The 15,987-nt window shown below is 35.0% G+C and overlaps 2 protein-coding genes and 1 long non-coding RNA gene across 4 annotated transcripts in view; 2 read left to right on the forward strand and 1 right to left on the reverse strand.

Moving 5' to 3' along the window:
• The window catches only part of LOC120418995 (uncharacterized), a 456,309-nt gene extending 451,168 nt beyond the window's left edge, over window positions 1-5,141 (reverse strand). The window contains exon 1 of the mRNA XM_052711065.1: window positions 4,405-5,141. The gene's annotated coding sequence lies outside the window, so the exon portion shown is untranslated. The remainder of the gene's footprint in view (window positions 1-4,404) is intronic.
• LOC120418653 (tyrosine-protein phosphatase non-receptor type 61F) overlaps window positions 1-15,987 on the forward strand; it is a 148,223-nt gene that overhangs the window by 83,970 nt on the left and 48,266 nt on the right. The window lies entirely within an intron of this gene.
• Window positions 11,334-11,843, forward strand: LOC120431233 (uncharacterized). The gene is made up of 3 exons (XR_005607834.2): window positions 11,334-11,442; window positions 11,503-11,629; window positions 11,703-11,843. It is a non-coding gene; the product is annotated as an uncharacterized LOC120431233 (long non-coding RNA).

Below are 15,987 nucleotides of genomic sequence, written 5' to 3' on the forward strand. Positions count from 1 at the left end.
CTCTCCGATAACAAAAAATCAAGCTTTATCAATAAATATCCAAACGGGAAGTGGCTCGACTGCAACATCCGATTGCTTGCCTTGCATTGCTCTAAAATAACTGCTCTGATAACAGCCGTTATAGGGCTGATTACCAGCTGCCACTAGCAACACTGTTGTAAATTGTCAAAAAAAAACTGGCAACACGTCTGCCGTTTTGACCGAGAGTGAAAGAGAGCGTCTGAGAAAGAAAACAAAACGGTGAAAAACTCTCGCTCACTCGTAAAGCAACAAAACCAAAATAAACAATCAATGTGACAGATGAAAACTCTCTATTTGTGTACCTATTAGCTCTTCTTTACTTTTGTTTTTGTTTTAAGGTAGATGTTAACTCTGGTTTGATACACAAAAAAATAGTAAAAATCTTTTTATACATAAACAATTTGTGACAAACGCATCCAATAAATAAAATGATTTTTAATGTCTCAAATCTAGAGTTTTTTTTTAAAAAAAAGGTCTTATATGCTATTGTGTTTTATATGCTTAAAGGGGCCCTTTCAAAAACGAAACTTAAGAAAAAGTCATTCTCAAATAGGTTGAAACAGTGAATGGAACCTCAAATTTAAAATAAGACACTAAAGAGGAATTGAGCGAATTTAATTTAAAATTTGTGTAAGACATAACAAAATTCCGTAGTAACAGTTCAATAGGGCGAATCTGCATTTGTAAACACGCAGTCCTTTTCGCCAGGGTGGCCACCAGATTTGGATTTTCAATTTCCCGCTTTTTTCCCGGTTTTCTCCCGAGGCCAGAAGGAATTTTTCCATATAGTTTTAAATCAAATTACAATGTTTTTTTATAGACTGACGTTAATCTAATCTAATCTAATCGAACACAAGCGCAGCCAGTCCTGGAAGAATCTTGTTTTTTTATAGACTGACGTTAGTATCAAAATACTTTTTGAACGCATACATTTGGTTCAATAATTTTATTTCTCAAGAAAGCTTTCAAATTGAGTACAAAAAGTAAGAATCCGTTTTTAACAGTATTTAGTCCAAATCCTTAATTTCCATAATGCTTGTGATTTTTCATCTCCATGCTCCGCAATTTTTCTTAACTTAAAATCAATAAAAAATCGTATTGTATTAAATTTATGAATAACGTAAATTATTACTGGAAAGCAGGAAATAGCATTTACAATGTTTAGTATGAGTATAAGTAGAAAAGATTTGCAAAAGAAAACAACATTAATGCAAATACTCTTCAGTTTTCTTTGAAAAAGCTTTAGTAAATTCAAGAAGAATGATTCTTCCAAAGAAAAAGTGCCATATGTTTAAACAATCGATTACTTAAAACATTTTTTGCTGATCGATTTAGTATCTTCGGCAAGGATTTAGGTACCGATGAGATGATTTCTAGAAAAAATGTAACTGTCAAAAAAAAACCCTCTGAGTTGGCCTGTACTCTAGCCTGTACTTCAACCCCTCATCGCGACTCGCCGATCGCGCAAACATAAACATAATTCTCGATACATCCTTTGAGTGAGCCGTGCCAAATTTATTGAAAAAAAGAAAAAATAAACATGTTTGGATGTTTTTAAATTTTTGAGTAACACAGAATGGTAAAAATCAACCACACAACATTAAAAATTCAGTAAATCTTTTTTTTACAGAATTTTCAGATGAGAATTAAATAAAACCCAATAAAAACTCATTTTTTGTGTTTGAATAAAAGAAAAAGGGACTGTTTTTATTGAAATGACTACTATGCAGTTGAACTCTGAAAATATTGTAATTTTAAAACATCTGAAAAATTTATTTAAAATTTAAATTATAATTTTAAAATAAATTTTAAAATAAAGATATTTTTTCAAATGTTCTGAATTTGAAGATAATTTGATAGGCATTTAACTGTAGAAAGATTCCCAACTATATAAAAATATCTTAAATACCAAATATTTCCGACATTTTAAAATTATACAAAAGTACTCAAATCTGATTTAAAAACACAAGCACAAAGTTTCATAGCAATTTGTCCTTAATAATTTGTTTAACTGAGAAAGCCAAAAATCATCTTATAAAATACTACTGAAAACAGATTTTTGAAATTCCACCAAATGTTTTACAGTAAAAATTGTAAACAGTCCGTCTCGATTATCCGAAGGTTTGAACAATAAAAAACAATTCGTATTTTTTTATTTTCTTACTTTTAACATCAAATTCAAGTTCAGCGACTTAATTTTAGTCACTGTTGAGTGGTTGATTGCCTATTAAATTTAAAAATGCATTTTTTCAATATTTCATTTCAGCCATTTTGACCGCCATCTTGGATTTCATAATTCTAAATCGTTTTAAAATAGTTTAGGCTGGTACGAATTTTATTTAAAGTTTTTGTCTCCCCCCCTTCAAAATTGGCCCGAAAAATCAGGGGGCAAAACATTATTTTCAATAAACTTCAAAATTATAATGAAAATTTTAGTGGAATCAACTGAAATCAATTTTAGATCCATTCACCTGCGTTCAGAATCATTTTTAGCATGTTTGGGTTGATTTAAAAATCATTTGAATTTTTGAAAATTTTCGATTTTCATTATTTTTTTTCGTTAAAATTTTTGTTTTCGTCAAATTTTACATTATTTGAAAACTAATGATTGCAAAACAACTGAACTAGTGTAAAATGCATTTTAAAACACAATCTCCATGCAAATGTTGAAACTGTGGCTTTTAATTTCAGTATTTATATTTTTTCCCCAGGAAAATCGAGTCTCGAGTGATAAATAGCTCAATAAGAAGTGAGCAAGCAAGTTTCTACCAAAAGTTTTGCAAAATTAGTTGTTTAAATAGTGAAAATCAGCAAATTAGATGGAGTTAGGAGCGAGTGCTTAACCTGCCAAACATACGAGAATTTCCCCTAGCTTGAGTCTATTACACAAATTCAAATATTATTTTCCCGAATTCTTCATTTAATAATATTCTAATAGAGAAAAACATACGTTGAAGTCATTTAAGAGGAATTTGTCGAATTTTAACTAAACTTAAAATATTTTCCCGGTTTGTTAGTCGAATTCCCGAGTTTTTCCCGGTTTTCCCGGTTTTTCCCTAGGTGGCCACCCTGACTTTTCGCTCAAGTGACAGTTCACGTCAAGTAAGAGGGGGATAGACTGCTTGTTTACAAACGCAGATTCACCCTATTGAACTGTTACTACGGAATTATTCAAGAGTTAGAAAATAATTTTCAAACGTGTATTCTTGGAATTCCCGACTATTCCCGACTTTTTGACAAAAAAAATCACAAATTCCCGATTTTTGACGGACTCTTGAGTGGCTACCCTGCGATTTTTTTTATATTTATAAAGAATAACCCTTTTGTGAATTTTTCTGAGTCTTGAAAGAGACTTGTAAGTTTTTGGACCACAGAGAATACAGGCACATAATGAACATTAAAATCACTCATAGTTCTTTGTCATGCTGGTAATGTGTAACATAACCCCCTGCACATTTTTTTAGAGATTTTTACAATGAATAACGTCTTTCTCGAATTCCCGGGGATAATGCGTCAGAACTCAAACGCTTCTATCTCGGCTTTTGAACCATTCGATGCAGATTTAGTATTAAATTTTTTTTTAAATGTTTTCAAAATGCTGAAAATTTGCAAGCAAAATGAGCGCTTCCCTAACACCGACAGAAAGGTCAAGTACCCAGAATGCTTAAAATTGAAAACTGAAACGGCACTTCTCTAACACGTATGTGAAGCAGAGCAGGTTTATATTGACTTTTAAATAACAAGTTTTTTGTTTGAAATCATTTAAGATAAGAAATGCCTATTGTTTGAGTTTCTAGAAAAGTCGGGAACTTGAAAATGGAATTTGAGTGGTCACCCTGTATTCGGGGTAGTATTTAATTCTGTCGAAATGTAAACTGCCATGTTCAGTATCAGAATGCACAACATTTTAAGGAGAATCTAGCTTTAATTAAATCCAATATTGAAATTCTAGCAGTCGTTAAACTAAACTAAAATTGACTACGTTGTTCAACGGTATTTCTTAACCTTTTGATGACATGATTTAAATTTAGCAAACCTTTTTAAAATGATTAAATCTATTTTATCTGAAAGCAGTTTATAAATATGTATTTGTTTTTTTTATGAGTACGGCAACATAATTTTAAAATGTACCTTACATTTGAAACAAGAAGAACAAAAAAATTAAAACCGGATCTTAAATAAATCTTTTTAGTGAATTCTTAGATAGTTTGAATAATTGAAATACAAATTGTATGTCTGATCTCGCACAACGTTTCCAGCTTAATTGATAGTTATTTTAACAGCAATTCCGTCCCTAAAACCATTTTCCCTGTAAAGTTACACCACTTTTCACTTAATCTTACTCCTAGCTTAACATAACTTAGTAACCTCCATCAATCTTACATGAACAAATCCGCTAAACTCGTCGACCGAGCTGTTGTTTTTGTCGTTGCTGGGCCGCTGTGTGCTCTTGTTATTGTTGTTGCTGCTTTTGCTTCTTCTTCGCTTCGGCCATCACACCAAAACACACACACACACAAACGCACACAAATTTACTTGGCTGACTGTGGCTAGACACAAACACATTCACAAATCGGCCCGAGCCACCATTTTAGCCGTGAGGTGGCAACACACACAAAGATTCACAAATATGACAGTGACGTTTCTCAACTTGCTGGCTCGCTCTGGCGCACACGTACACGCCACGCACACCACACTTTCTGACTGACTGTGTGTGTGTGTATGTTACAAGCTGTCTCGCTTGCGCTGCTTCTCAAAATTGTGTGAAGGGAGGAACAGAAACTTTCCAAGTTGGAAAAATATATTACAAAATTTTTACATTCACTTCTTTACTTTTGCGAGATGAATTTTTCCTCTTTTCAAATGCGATTTTCTTCCTTTCAATTAATTTTTGTAGTTAAATTTTCCCCTCTATTTTCGCGTGGCAATATGCCTTTTTCCACAAACTTTTCCTTCGATTTTTCGTACAATTTCCAACATTTCCACTCTCACCAGACTTCCCTCTGCCTCTTCTTCACTGGCCGCGGAGAAACCCGCTCTGGTGGTCGTTGCCCTTGGAGTGCCACTTTGTCCCCGGGACCATCTTCTGCCCCCGTTTTCGGTCGGGGTCGGTCCTCAAAACAAGCACCTGCGAATTCTCAGCGCAACTTCCTCGAAAACAACAACAACTAAACAACAGCATAGAATAAGACAAGACAAAACTCAAGAACCGGAACAGCGCAGATTCTTTACCTTGATAGCTAACCACTCTGGCCAGTTGTTGCCGTTGCTGTTTACGTTCCTCCAAAAACTGCGACGACGACGGCGACGACGACGGTGATGACAGGGCACAAATCTCCCCTAGTTTCGGCACGGGATAACCTTCACCGAGTCTACCGGTTGTTGGTCGGTGGTTGAGATCAGGGTAGGTAAACCATCACCATCGCACTATCATTGATGCATATTTCGGTGCGTTCCTCGTCTCTTAAAATTTCTCTTCTCTTTCGCAGCCGAGTGATTGTCGGCTTGCTATCGCGAATATCGAAAGCCCAACGAACCGATGAGAAATACCGTATCGCTGGCTCCGATGGAAGTATCGTTCCAACCGGAGAGACACGCACACGAAATTGCTGTATACATACACTGGAGCTCACGCACACAAATGAACTCATTTCTACAGGGCTTACGGGCGAGAGAATTTCACGATTGCTCTTTCTCTTGCTTTTTGAGCGAGGGGACTGGCCGTGTGAGAGATTTTTTTCCGTCTTACGCATCGGTTTGTTCGTTGCTCGCTATTTCATCGGCGTCGTTTTCGCTTCGCTCTCTTGATGCAGTTTTGGGAGAGCGCCGAAAATTTGATGATTTGAGCGAGGGACGATATTTAAAAGCCCTCGCCATCGGCGAGGAAACGAGGAAATACCAACCCTGGTTGAGATGATGATCGCGGGATTCGCCAAATTGTTGCTCGTAATGGCGCTCAGCCGAGGTCAACTCTGCTGCTGTTGGTGGTGTTGGTTGCCGACCGGAATAGTCGTCGTAACTGGACCGGAAGTGCGACGTTTTCATTTGCGGCCACGCCTACACGCATCCGGGAGTTTTACGGAGGGGGCGGGGAACTTGAGGACACTACACTGTTCGATGGCGAAGGACTATTTACGAACGGTTTAAGTACGTCGAGTTTGAACAGTTATTTTGCAGCGAGATTTGAGTTTGGTTGATTATAGTTCCACGTAAAGTTTGCTTGATGCACATGTTTGATTTTTGTTCACTGATGAATCTTTTTGTCACAGATTTTAAATGTTTTTGTTCAGCTATAAATAGGTTAGGAGCAATTCCAGCTCAAATCAGGATTTTTTTCTGGTACTTTTGTACCCGACCCTCTCCGATTTCAATGAAACTTTGTAGACATGTTATCCTAGGCCTATATAAGCCATTTTTGTGTATATGGTGCCAATAGTACTCGAAAATAACATTTGAGAAGGGCGTAAGGTATTTAAATATTTTTGTATTTTGTAATTTAAAAATTACTGTATCTCGAAGCCGTCGCGTCGTATCAAAAAGTGGTCAAAGACAAACTTGTAGGAAATTGGACGGGCTTTCTGAATACACTGAAACAAAAATACACGCCACATCTATGAGATTTTTTGATTTTTAAGTCTAAAACATAAATTTAAAGGTGAAGTCACGATTTTTTTTCGTTCAAAATTTTTGAGGAAATTGCCTAAAATATAATCAAAAGACTGACGAAAAATGCAGGATGGTATGTCTCTCCTAAAAAATACAAAAATCATTTACTAAAACTGTTTTTTTTAAGTGGTCTAAACGTCAAATTTTTTGAAAACCGGTAGTGAGAATCGATTCTCCAGACAATTTTACATAAAAGTCTCCATATTGACCATTGTCCTATTTCCTATCCGTGGGAAGATACAGCGGTTTTTAAAAATGAAAATGTTGAAATAACGTTTTTTTATGGTTTTTGGAAATTTCTATATGACAGACTTGGTTTTTCAGTCTCGTAAATATTTTTACCGGAAAGCTCGTCCGATTCCCCATAAGTTTGCCTTGGACATCTTTTTGATTTATATCGTTTTTATATTTAACGGTGCACATCAACAAGAGCTTTTGCACCAAGATTTTTGTTACAGATATTTTAGTATTTTCGAAACTACGGGAACTATCGATATAATGTTTTATTCATCCCCTAAAGTACTGTCTACTAAGTGATTTACAACAAAATTTGCCTGTTTTTACAATCAGATTTGTGCAGGATTGGGTCCGTAAGTTTGTCAATTTTGGCATAAGAAGACAACAACTTCCTTGGTTGCTGTGCACCCTTAAGTAATAAAATTTACTATCCTGGTTTCTACCACACTGAAAAAAATATTCTATTTTCAGTTATTAGCAATGTAATTAAGCTTATATCTGTAAGCCCTTACATCCAATTGAAATGCTGTCAAAGGCAAACTTATGGGAAATTGGACGAGCTTTCCGGTAAAAATATTTACGAGACTGAAAAACCAAGTCTGTCATATAGGAATTGCCAAAAACCACCAAAAACCGTTTTTTTAACATTTTCATTTTTAAAACCACTGTATCTTCCCAAGGATTGGACATAGGACAATGGTCAATATGGAGACTTTTATGTAAAATTGTCTGTAGAATTGATTCCCACTACCGGGTTTTCAAAAAAATGACGTTTAGACCACTTTTCAAAAAAACTGTTTTAGTAAATGATTTTTGTATTTTTTTAGGAGAGACATACCATCCTGCATTTTTCGTCAGTCTTTTGATTATATTTTAGGCTATTTCCTCAAAAAATTTGAACGAAAAAAATCGTGACATCACCTTTAAATTTAAGTTTTAGACTTAAAAATCAAAAAATCTCATAGATGTGGCGTGTATTTTTGTTTCAGTGTATTTTTTTCAAAAGCCCGTCCAATTTCCTACAAGTTTGTCTTTGACCACGATACGACGCAACGGCTTCGAGATACAGTAATTTTTAAATTACAAAATACAACAATATTTAAATACCTTACCTAGGATAACATGTCCACAAAGTTTCATTGAAATCGGAGAGGGTCGGGTACAAAAGTACCAGAAAAATTCCTGATTTGAGCTAGAATTGCTCTTAGAATGAATTTAATTTTGTTTAATCAGGATAAATTTAACACCTGGAAACGTTGGCGAAACCATTATTCAGAAGTCAAAAGACAATCCCGGATGTTGCCATGAAGCTAGTCCTTCTAACAAATACATTTATACAACGAGGTTTACCGAGTCGGATAAATACGAAAGGTGCTGAAAAAATCATGTTTTGCCAAGAGTTGGAAGGTCAAAGTCAAGTGTTCATATAATTTGTTCATATCAAAATAATATTGAAAACTATTACTTTTCAAAACAAGTGCTGAAAAGTTCAATTTTATAGCATTTATTTGAACTTTCCAGCCAACCTTTTCAGTTCAAAGTATTACTTTCCGATTCTGTTATTTTTAACAGAAAAAAGGTCATTTCGGCATTCTAGAATGATAGGAAAAGTGAGCACCCTACATTTTGAGTACCGTAAAACGGGGTGTCATTGACAAAAGACTGCATTACAGTCTAGACTTGATTATTGGAAAATCGGAAATCGATGGTTGGAAAAGTTCTAAAATTTGATTGTACGTATTTGAATACGTCAAATCTGGAGCAGCATTTGAAAAGGGCTCATAAGCATTTTTATGCAGAATATATTTTGCAAATAATTTCAGTTATCAAAACGCTTATTCGCCCTTTTGTCATATTGATCCAGAAATAAGCTTGCAGATAAAATTCAGGGGTAGCGAAGAAGCCGCCATCTCGAATGTTCAGATAACAAACACTGAGAATCAGTATAGTACATACTGCTACGGTAACACGAAGTGGGTTGTTCTGTTTGAACTCAATAGTCCCATGCAAATGTGTGAAAGCAAACTGAAAACTGTGTAATGCCGATTCTTAGTGTACGGGCGCACTGTTTGATCGACCAAAAGAAAAAAAAAAGCAAAAAAAGGGTAACAGAAAAATCACCTTTTTCGATATGAATTTTCAGCCAAAATTGGGATGGCATCTCCAATAATGTGATAGAATTTGCCATCATTATGCAAACAAATTTTAAAATCAAAAACCAAAACAATGATTTGTTATGGACTACCATTTGACAGCTAGTGCTTTTGTTGTGGGATCTCATTTGACAACCGTGCTAATGTCGACTGCTGTCAGTTTGCTTTGGTCGGAATAGGGTTGCCATCCCCACCCGGTAAAATTACACAATTTTCTATGTAATTCCTGGGAATTACATACACCACATCTGGATGTGTGTTTTTTTAAGTGTGTGGAAAAAAAGGGGATAGTAAACGCTCCATACAAAAAAGATTTTATTTGTACGGAAATTTTCCACGGGCGTAAAACACAAAAGTTTAAACCGTGTAGAGAAATATATTTTATATATTTTTTTATTTCTGAAGCAAAAAATAAACTTTTAAATATAAACTTAGTCTGCGATAGTTTCAAACATTTTTACGAAAATAAATAATAAAATTCCAACATGCCAATTAATATTTTTGTACGATTCGACGATTTCACTTATTTTGAACAGTGTTTAGTGAATATTAACAGGGTGACCACTAAATTCCCATTTTCAAATTTCCGACTGTTTCCAGACTTTTCCAGAAAACTCAAATAGGCATTTCTTATCTAAAGAATGATTTCAAACAAAAAACTCTCTATAAGAAAAGTCAATATCAACCACCGAAAAAAATCTAAATTAAATTTTTGAATTGGCTATTTTCGTAAACACAGAAACTGAACAACAATTAAAAAAAAATACACCAAAAATTAAAATTCATTATTACGATTCAGAGTAGAACACAATTAGTCCTTGGAAAAAAATCGAAAGTTCAACAATACAACTTTTATGTTATTTTTTAAATTGGTAAACGTCAAAAAAAATCAAATTATTCGCTCTACAGCATTGCCTTGGCGTTCTCGATTACGAGATTCCTACTCGAAACTAGGTGTCCGAAGGCTTGATTGTTGAGACAATTGCAAACCTCTTTTTACACCTAAAGCTTCCATCCACCCCAGGATTCGAACTGACGACCTTTGGATTGTTAGTCCAACTGCCTACCAGCGACTCCACCGAGGCAGGACCCAGGGAGACGACTCCTACACCTGGACTGAGCTAACGACCTAACCTAGAGGTTAGACCGGGGCCAACATTTACTTCCCTATCCGATGGAAGGCGTGATCAGACAAATCTCGTCTCAAAATTTGCCACCGAAACCTTCTGGGATCGAACCCAGGCCGACTGGGTGAGAGGCAATCACGCTTACCCCTACACCACGGTCCCGGAATTAATTTAAACAAAAATATTTACAAAAAAAAACATTTCCAAACTCAAGTGGCAATCTGTATTTAAATACTCAATTAATGTGACAAAATAAAATAGAAACATAACTCTAGGCTGGGGATTAGGCTCTATTTTTATTTAGTTTTTCATTAACTTTGCCTCTTGTTGATAAACAGAAATTAATAGAGATCATTTGATTCACAAAATCCAACATTTTTTATTATTTTGAATGCCTTAAACAACTTTTCGATACTCAAATATATTGAAATAGTGAAAAGAACCTTAAACTTAAAGTTAGCTACTAAAGCAGAATTGAGAATTGAAAATTGTACAAAATATTACAAAATTATTCAAGAGTTAATATTAATTTTCAAGCAAGGATGTTTGGAATTCCCTACTTTTCCCGACTTTTTGACAAAAATAAACATTAATTCCCGACTTTTTCCCGACTTTCCCGATTTCCCGACTTGAGTGACCACCCTGATAATATTATTGATTTTTAGACAAATATTTAAAAAAAAAAATAAAAAAAAAACCTGACGGAAGAAGCAATTTCGCTGTAACAGTTCAATAGGGCGAATCTGCGTTTGTGAACAAGCAGTAGGGTGCGTCACAAAAGCAAAAAATTGAGCTAGATCGCATAGGCGGGCAGAATATCAAAGTATCATGTCCACAGAAGCTCTCCTGAAAATTTCAGCCAATTTGGTCAAGAATCCGAGGTGCCCACTCGATTTAAAGTTTGTATCGGATTTTGGACCCGTTAGTATGGGGAAAACGACACTTTTTACATTTTATTGTCCCAAAAATCCAATGTTGAACCAAATTACATTCTGAGCGACCTGTTTATAGATTTTTATATGAGGAACAACTTTGTAGAACATCGCGAAACGATCTGAGCAGATCTGGCTTAGTTATAAGTGATTTAAGTTAAGTTGTTTTCCCAGGGTCGAAGTCAGGATTTAAGTATAGCCTTTTTATCAATACGGTCACTGTGATTAGAGAAAAAAATATCTGACAGGTGATGAATTTTTGTTGACAACATTTTCATTCCAAATTCCAATTGAAGCAGAGTTGAGGTGAGGATTTAGTTCTTTCTTAGCTTTTCATCATACCTTGACCAGTTTGTATTTTTTTAGGTCCTGCCGGTGTTCAGAGGTGGAATCGACACGCTGACCATGGAGATGGTCCGACAGATTAAGATTAATTAAGTGGAATCAGCTGAGCCGAAGTTTTGCTAGGGCTTCTCTTGTATGAGGATTGGAAGTAAAGTTGTTTGTTTTTTAGTCCTAAAGTGTTGAAGTTGATACACAGCGTTAAATTACCTTATTTTTCTCAGATCTGCTACAAAACATAGATCGGACTAGGCTTGACCACGGCATCAAAAATGGGCCCAGGAGTTAGTGTCGGCGATCTATCTGGGAAGTCAAGAAGGTTTCATCCTGACCCTAACGCCGATTTTAACCCGCACCAAACCAGGTTTTCTAACAGATTGTGGCTGTGGATCGTCAGGAGTGCAAGTGCATCAAGTTCTTATTGTCGTGTTGTGAATAAAAAAGTTTATCTCGAGTATTTTTTATTTTTAATTAATTTTTGGGAAAAGGAAAAAACATCAGCTAACACAGCCTACAAATTATTTTTACCAATAAATGTGGACCAACACGAAAAAAATAACTCATAAGCATTTTAACAACTATTTTGCACATTCCGAGGCAGAATTTATTGTTAGCGCTTTTGAGACCGAGTTGCTGGCAATCTGAGGGTTACTTCCCGTGTAGTCACGGGCACCTGGAACATCACGCCTGCGAGTCAAAGGCTGGTCGACTGGTCACGAGCACTTGCCCACTTTGGCCACAAAGTGCGATTTGGGGTTAGATTAAGGACTAGAATTAGTTATTTACAAATTCTAAAACTAAGGGGAATTATGATCAGCAGCCTGAGCAGGTTCTCTAGTTATAGGTTCAAAGCATTTATTCAAATTGTTTACTTTAAAAAATTATCATATAATTCACGGAACTTGCTGCTGCTAAACCATATCCAAATCCAGCACCCGCAACGGTAGGCATCTAAAACTGGCCAAACACGGCCTCCCTGACCTCGGACTGTCGGACCATCTCCATGGTCAGCGTGTCGATTCCACCTCTGAACACCGGCAGGACCTAAAAAAATACAAACTGGTCAAGGTATGATGAAAAGCTAAGAAAGAACTAAATCCTCACCTCAACTCTGCTTCAATTGGAATTTGGAATGAAAATGTTGTCAACAAAAATTCATCACCTGTCAGATATTTTTTTCTCTAATCACAGTGACCGTATTGATAAAAAGGCTATACTTAAATCCTGACTTCGACCCTGGGAAAACAACTTAACTTAAACCACTTATAACTAAGCCAGATCTGCTCAGATCGTTTCGCGATGTTCTACAAAGTTGTTCCTCATATAAAAATCTATAAACAGGTCGCTCAGAATGTAATTTGGTTCAACATTGGATTTTTGGGACAATAAAATGTAAAAAGTGTCGTTTTCCCCATACTAACGGGTCCAAAATCCGATACAAACTTTAAATCGAGTGGGCACCTCGGATTCTTGACCAAATTGGCTGAAATTTTCAGGAGAGCTTCTGTGGACATGATACTATGATATTCTGCCCGCCTATGCGATCTAGCTCAATTTTTTGCTTTTGTGACGCACCCTAACAAGCAGTCTATCCCCCTCTTACTTGACGTGAACTGTCACTTGAGCAATACTACGTAATTCTCTACCAAAACCGGAAAGTGATTTTATTTGTTTTTTTTTTTATTTGGCTCAACCTTTGTGGGGGCCTTCCCTATGACCAAAGAAACCATGTTGTGTCATTGGTTCACCCATACAAGTCTCCATTCAATTTTGGCAGCTGTCCATACAAAAATAGTATGTAAATATTCGAAAATCTGTAAATTTTGAAGGAATTTTTTGATTCAGTGTCTTCGGCAAAGAACTTTACACATTTTTTGATAATGTGGCCCGTTTTCATGATTAAGCCACCGAAAGTTTGATTTCAGCAAAATATTTTCAGTTTTTTGATTTTTAAAAATAAGGACCATGCGAGACCATCTCTGAAAATATTTTTTCAAAAGTTCAGACAATTTGCTTTAAAATTATCTAAGAGCCACTGAAAATTGTACCACCTGGATACAGCCGCTTAAAGATAAAGAAATAGGAAAATTGAAGTTTTCTAAGTCTAACCCAAACAGCCCTCTATTTTCTATGCCTATGGTCCGTTTATCAATGTTAAAAAATGAAACATTCGTGAAATTTTACGATCTTACGCTTTTTGATACTGAACATGGCAGTTGACATTTCGACAGAATTAAATTCTACCCCGAATACAGGGTGACCACTCGAATTCCATTTTCAAGTTTCCGAAACTCAAACAATAGGCGTTTCTTATCTAAAATGATTTCAAACAAAAAACTTGTTATTTAAAAGTTAATAAAAACCATCACCATTGAAAATTTTCGTAAAAACAAAAACTTCACAACAAATTCCAATATTTTATTGTAAGTCAAAGCACGTTAAAAAAAATTGAAAATTAACTAGGAATTCGTTTAAAAAATGTTTTGCCAAGTTCCTTATAAATTTTGTAATTTTTGATTTTGTTTTCAAACGTCAAAAAAGATTTTCCATTTTTCATTCAGGACGAACAACGATTGGATTTTTTTTTCAGCTCTCCGATAACAAAAAATCAAGCTTTATCAATAAATATCCAAACGGGAAGTGGCTCGACTGCAACATCCGATTGCTTGCCTTGCATTGCTCTAAAATAACTGCTCTGATAACAGCCGTTATAGGGCTGATTACCAGCTGCCACTGGCAACACTGTTGTAAATTGTCAAAAAAAACTGGCAACACGTCTGCCATTTTGACCGAGAGTGAAAGAGAACGACTGAGAAAGAAAACAAAACGGTGAAAAACTCTCGCTCACTCGTAGAGCAACAAAACCAAAATAAACAATCAATGTGACAGATGAAAACTCTCTATTTTTGTACCTTTTAGCTTTTCTTTACTTTTGTTTTTGTTTTAATTTAGATGTTAACTCTTGTTTGATACACAAAAAATAATAAAAATCTTTTTATGCATAAAAAATTTGTGACAAATGCATCAAATAAATAAAAGGATTTTTAATGCCTCAAATCTAGATTTTTTTTTTAAAAAAAGGTCTTATATGCTTTTGTGTTTTATATGCTTAAAGAACCCTTTCAAAAACAAAACTTAAGAAAAAGTCATTCTCAAATAGGTTGAACCTTAAATTTTAAATAAGACACTAAAGAGGAATTGAGCGAATTTAATTTAAAATTTGTGTAAAACATAACAAAATTCCGTAGTAACATTTCAATAGGGCGAATCTGCATTTGTAAACAAGCAGTCTATCTCTTTCGCTCAAGTGACAGTTCACGTCAAGTAAGAGGGGGATAGATTGCTTGTTTACAAACGCGGATTCGCCATATTGAATTACAAATTCCCAACTTTTTCCCGATTTTTGACGGAATTTTGAGTGGCCACCCTGCGAATATTTGTTTTATATTTATGAAGAATAACCCTTTTGTGAATTTTCTGAGTCTTGAAAGTTGTTGTTGTTTATTTTATTAACGTGACTTTAACCTAGAGAGGTCATTCATCACTTGAGTCTTGAAATAGACTTGTAAGTTTTTGGACCACAGAGAATAAGTTTGAAGGCACATAATGAGCATTTAAATCACTCATAGTTCTTTGTCATGCTGGTAATGTGTAACATAACCCCCTGCACTTTTTTTTAGAGATTTTTACAATGAATAACGTCTTTCTCGAATTCCCGGGGATAATGCGTCAGAACTCAAACGCTTCTATCTCGGCTTTTGAACCATTCGATGCAGATTTAGCATTAAAATTTTTTTTTAAATGTTTTCAAAATGCTGGAAATTTGCAAGCAAAATGAGCGCTTCCCTAACACCGACAGAAAGGTCAAGTACCCAGAATGCTTAAAATTGAAAACTGAAACGGCACATCTCTAACACGGATGTGAAGCAGAGCAGGTTTATATTGACTTTTAAATAACAAGATTTTTGTTTGAAATCATTTAAGATAAGAAATGCCCATTGTTTGAGTTTCTAGAAAAGTCGGGAACTTAAAAATGGAATTTGAGTGGTCACCCTGTATTCGGGGTAGTATTTAATTCTGTCGAAATGTAAACTGCCATGTTCAGTATCAGAATGCACAACATTTTAAGGGGAATCTAGCTTTAATTAAATCCAATATTGAAATTCTAGCAGTCGTTAAACTAAACTAAAATTGACTACGTTGTTCAACGGCATTTCTTAACCTTTTGATGACATGATTTAAAGTTAAAATGATTAAATCTATTTTATCTTAAAGCAGTTTATAAATATGTATTTGTTTTTTTTTTATGAGTACGGCAACATAATTTTAAAATGTACCTGACATTTGAAATAAAAAGAACCAAAAAAATTTAAACTGAATCTTAAATAAATCTTTTTAGTGAATTCTTAGATAGTTTGAATAATTGAAATACAAATTGTATGTCTGATCTCGCACAACGTTTCCAGCTTAATTGATAGATATTTTAACAGCAATTCCGCCCCTAAAACC

Source organism: Culex pipiens, chromosome 3 (assembly GCF_016801865.2).
Source record: "Culex pipiens pallens isolate TS chromosome 3, TS_CPP_V2, whole genome shotgun sequence".
Taxonomy (NCBI): Eukaryota; Metazoa; Arthropoda; class Insecta; order Diptera; family Culicidae; genus Culex; species Culex pipiens.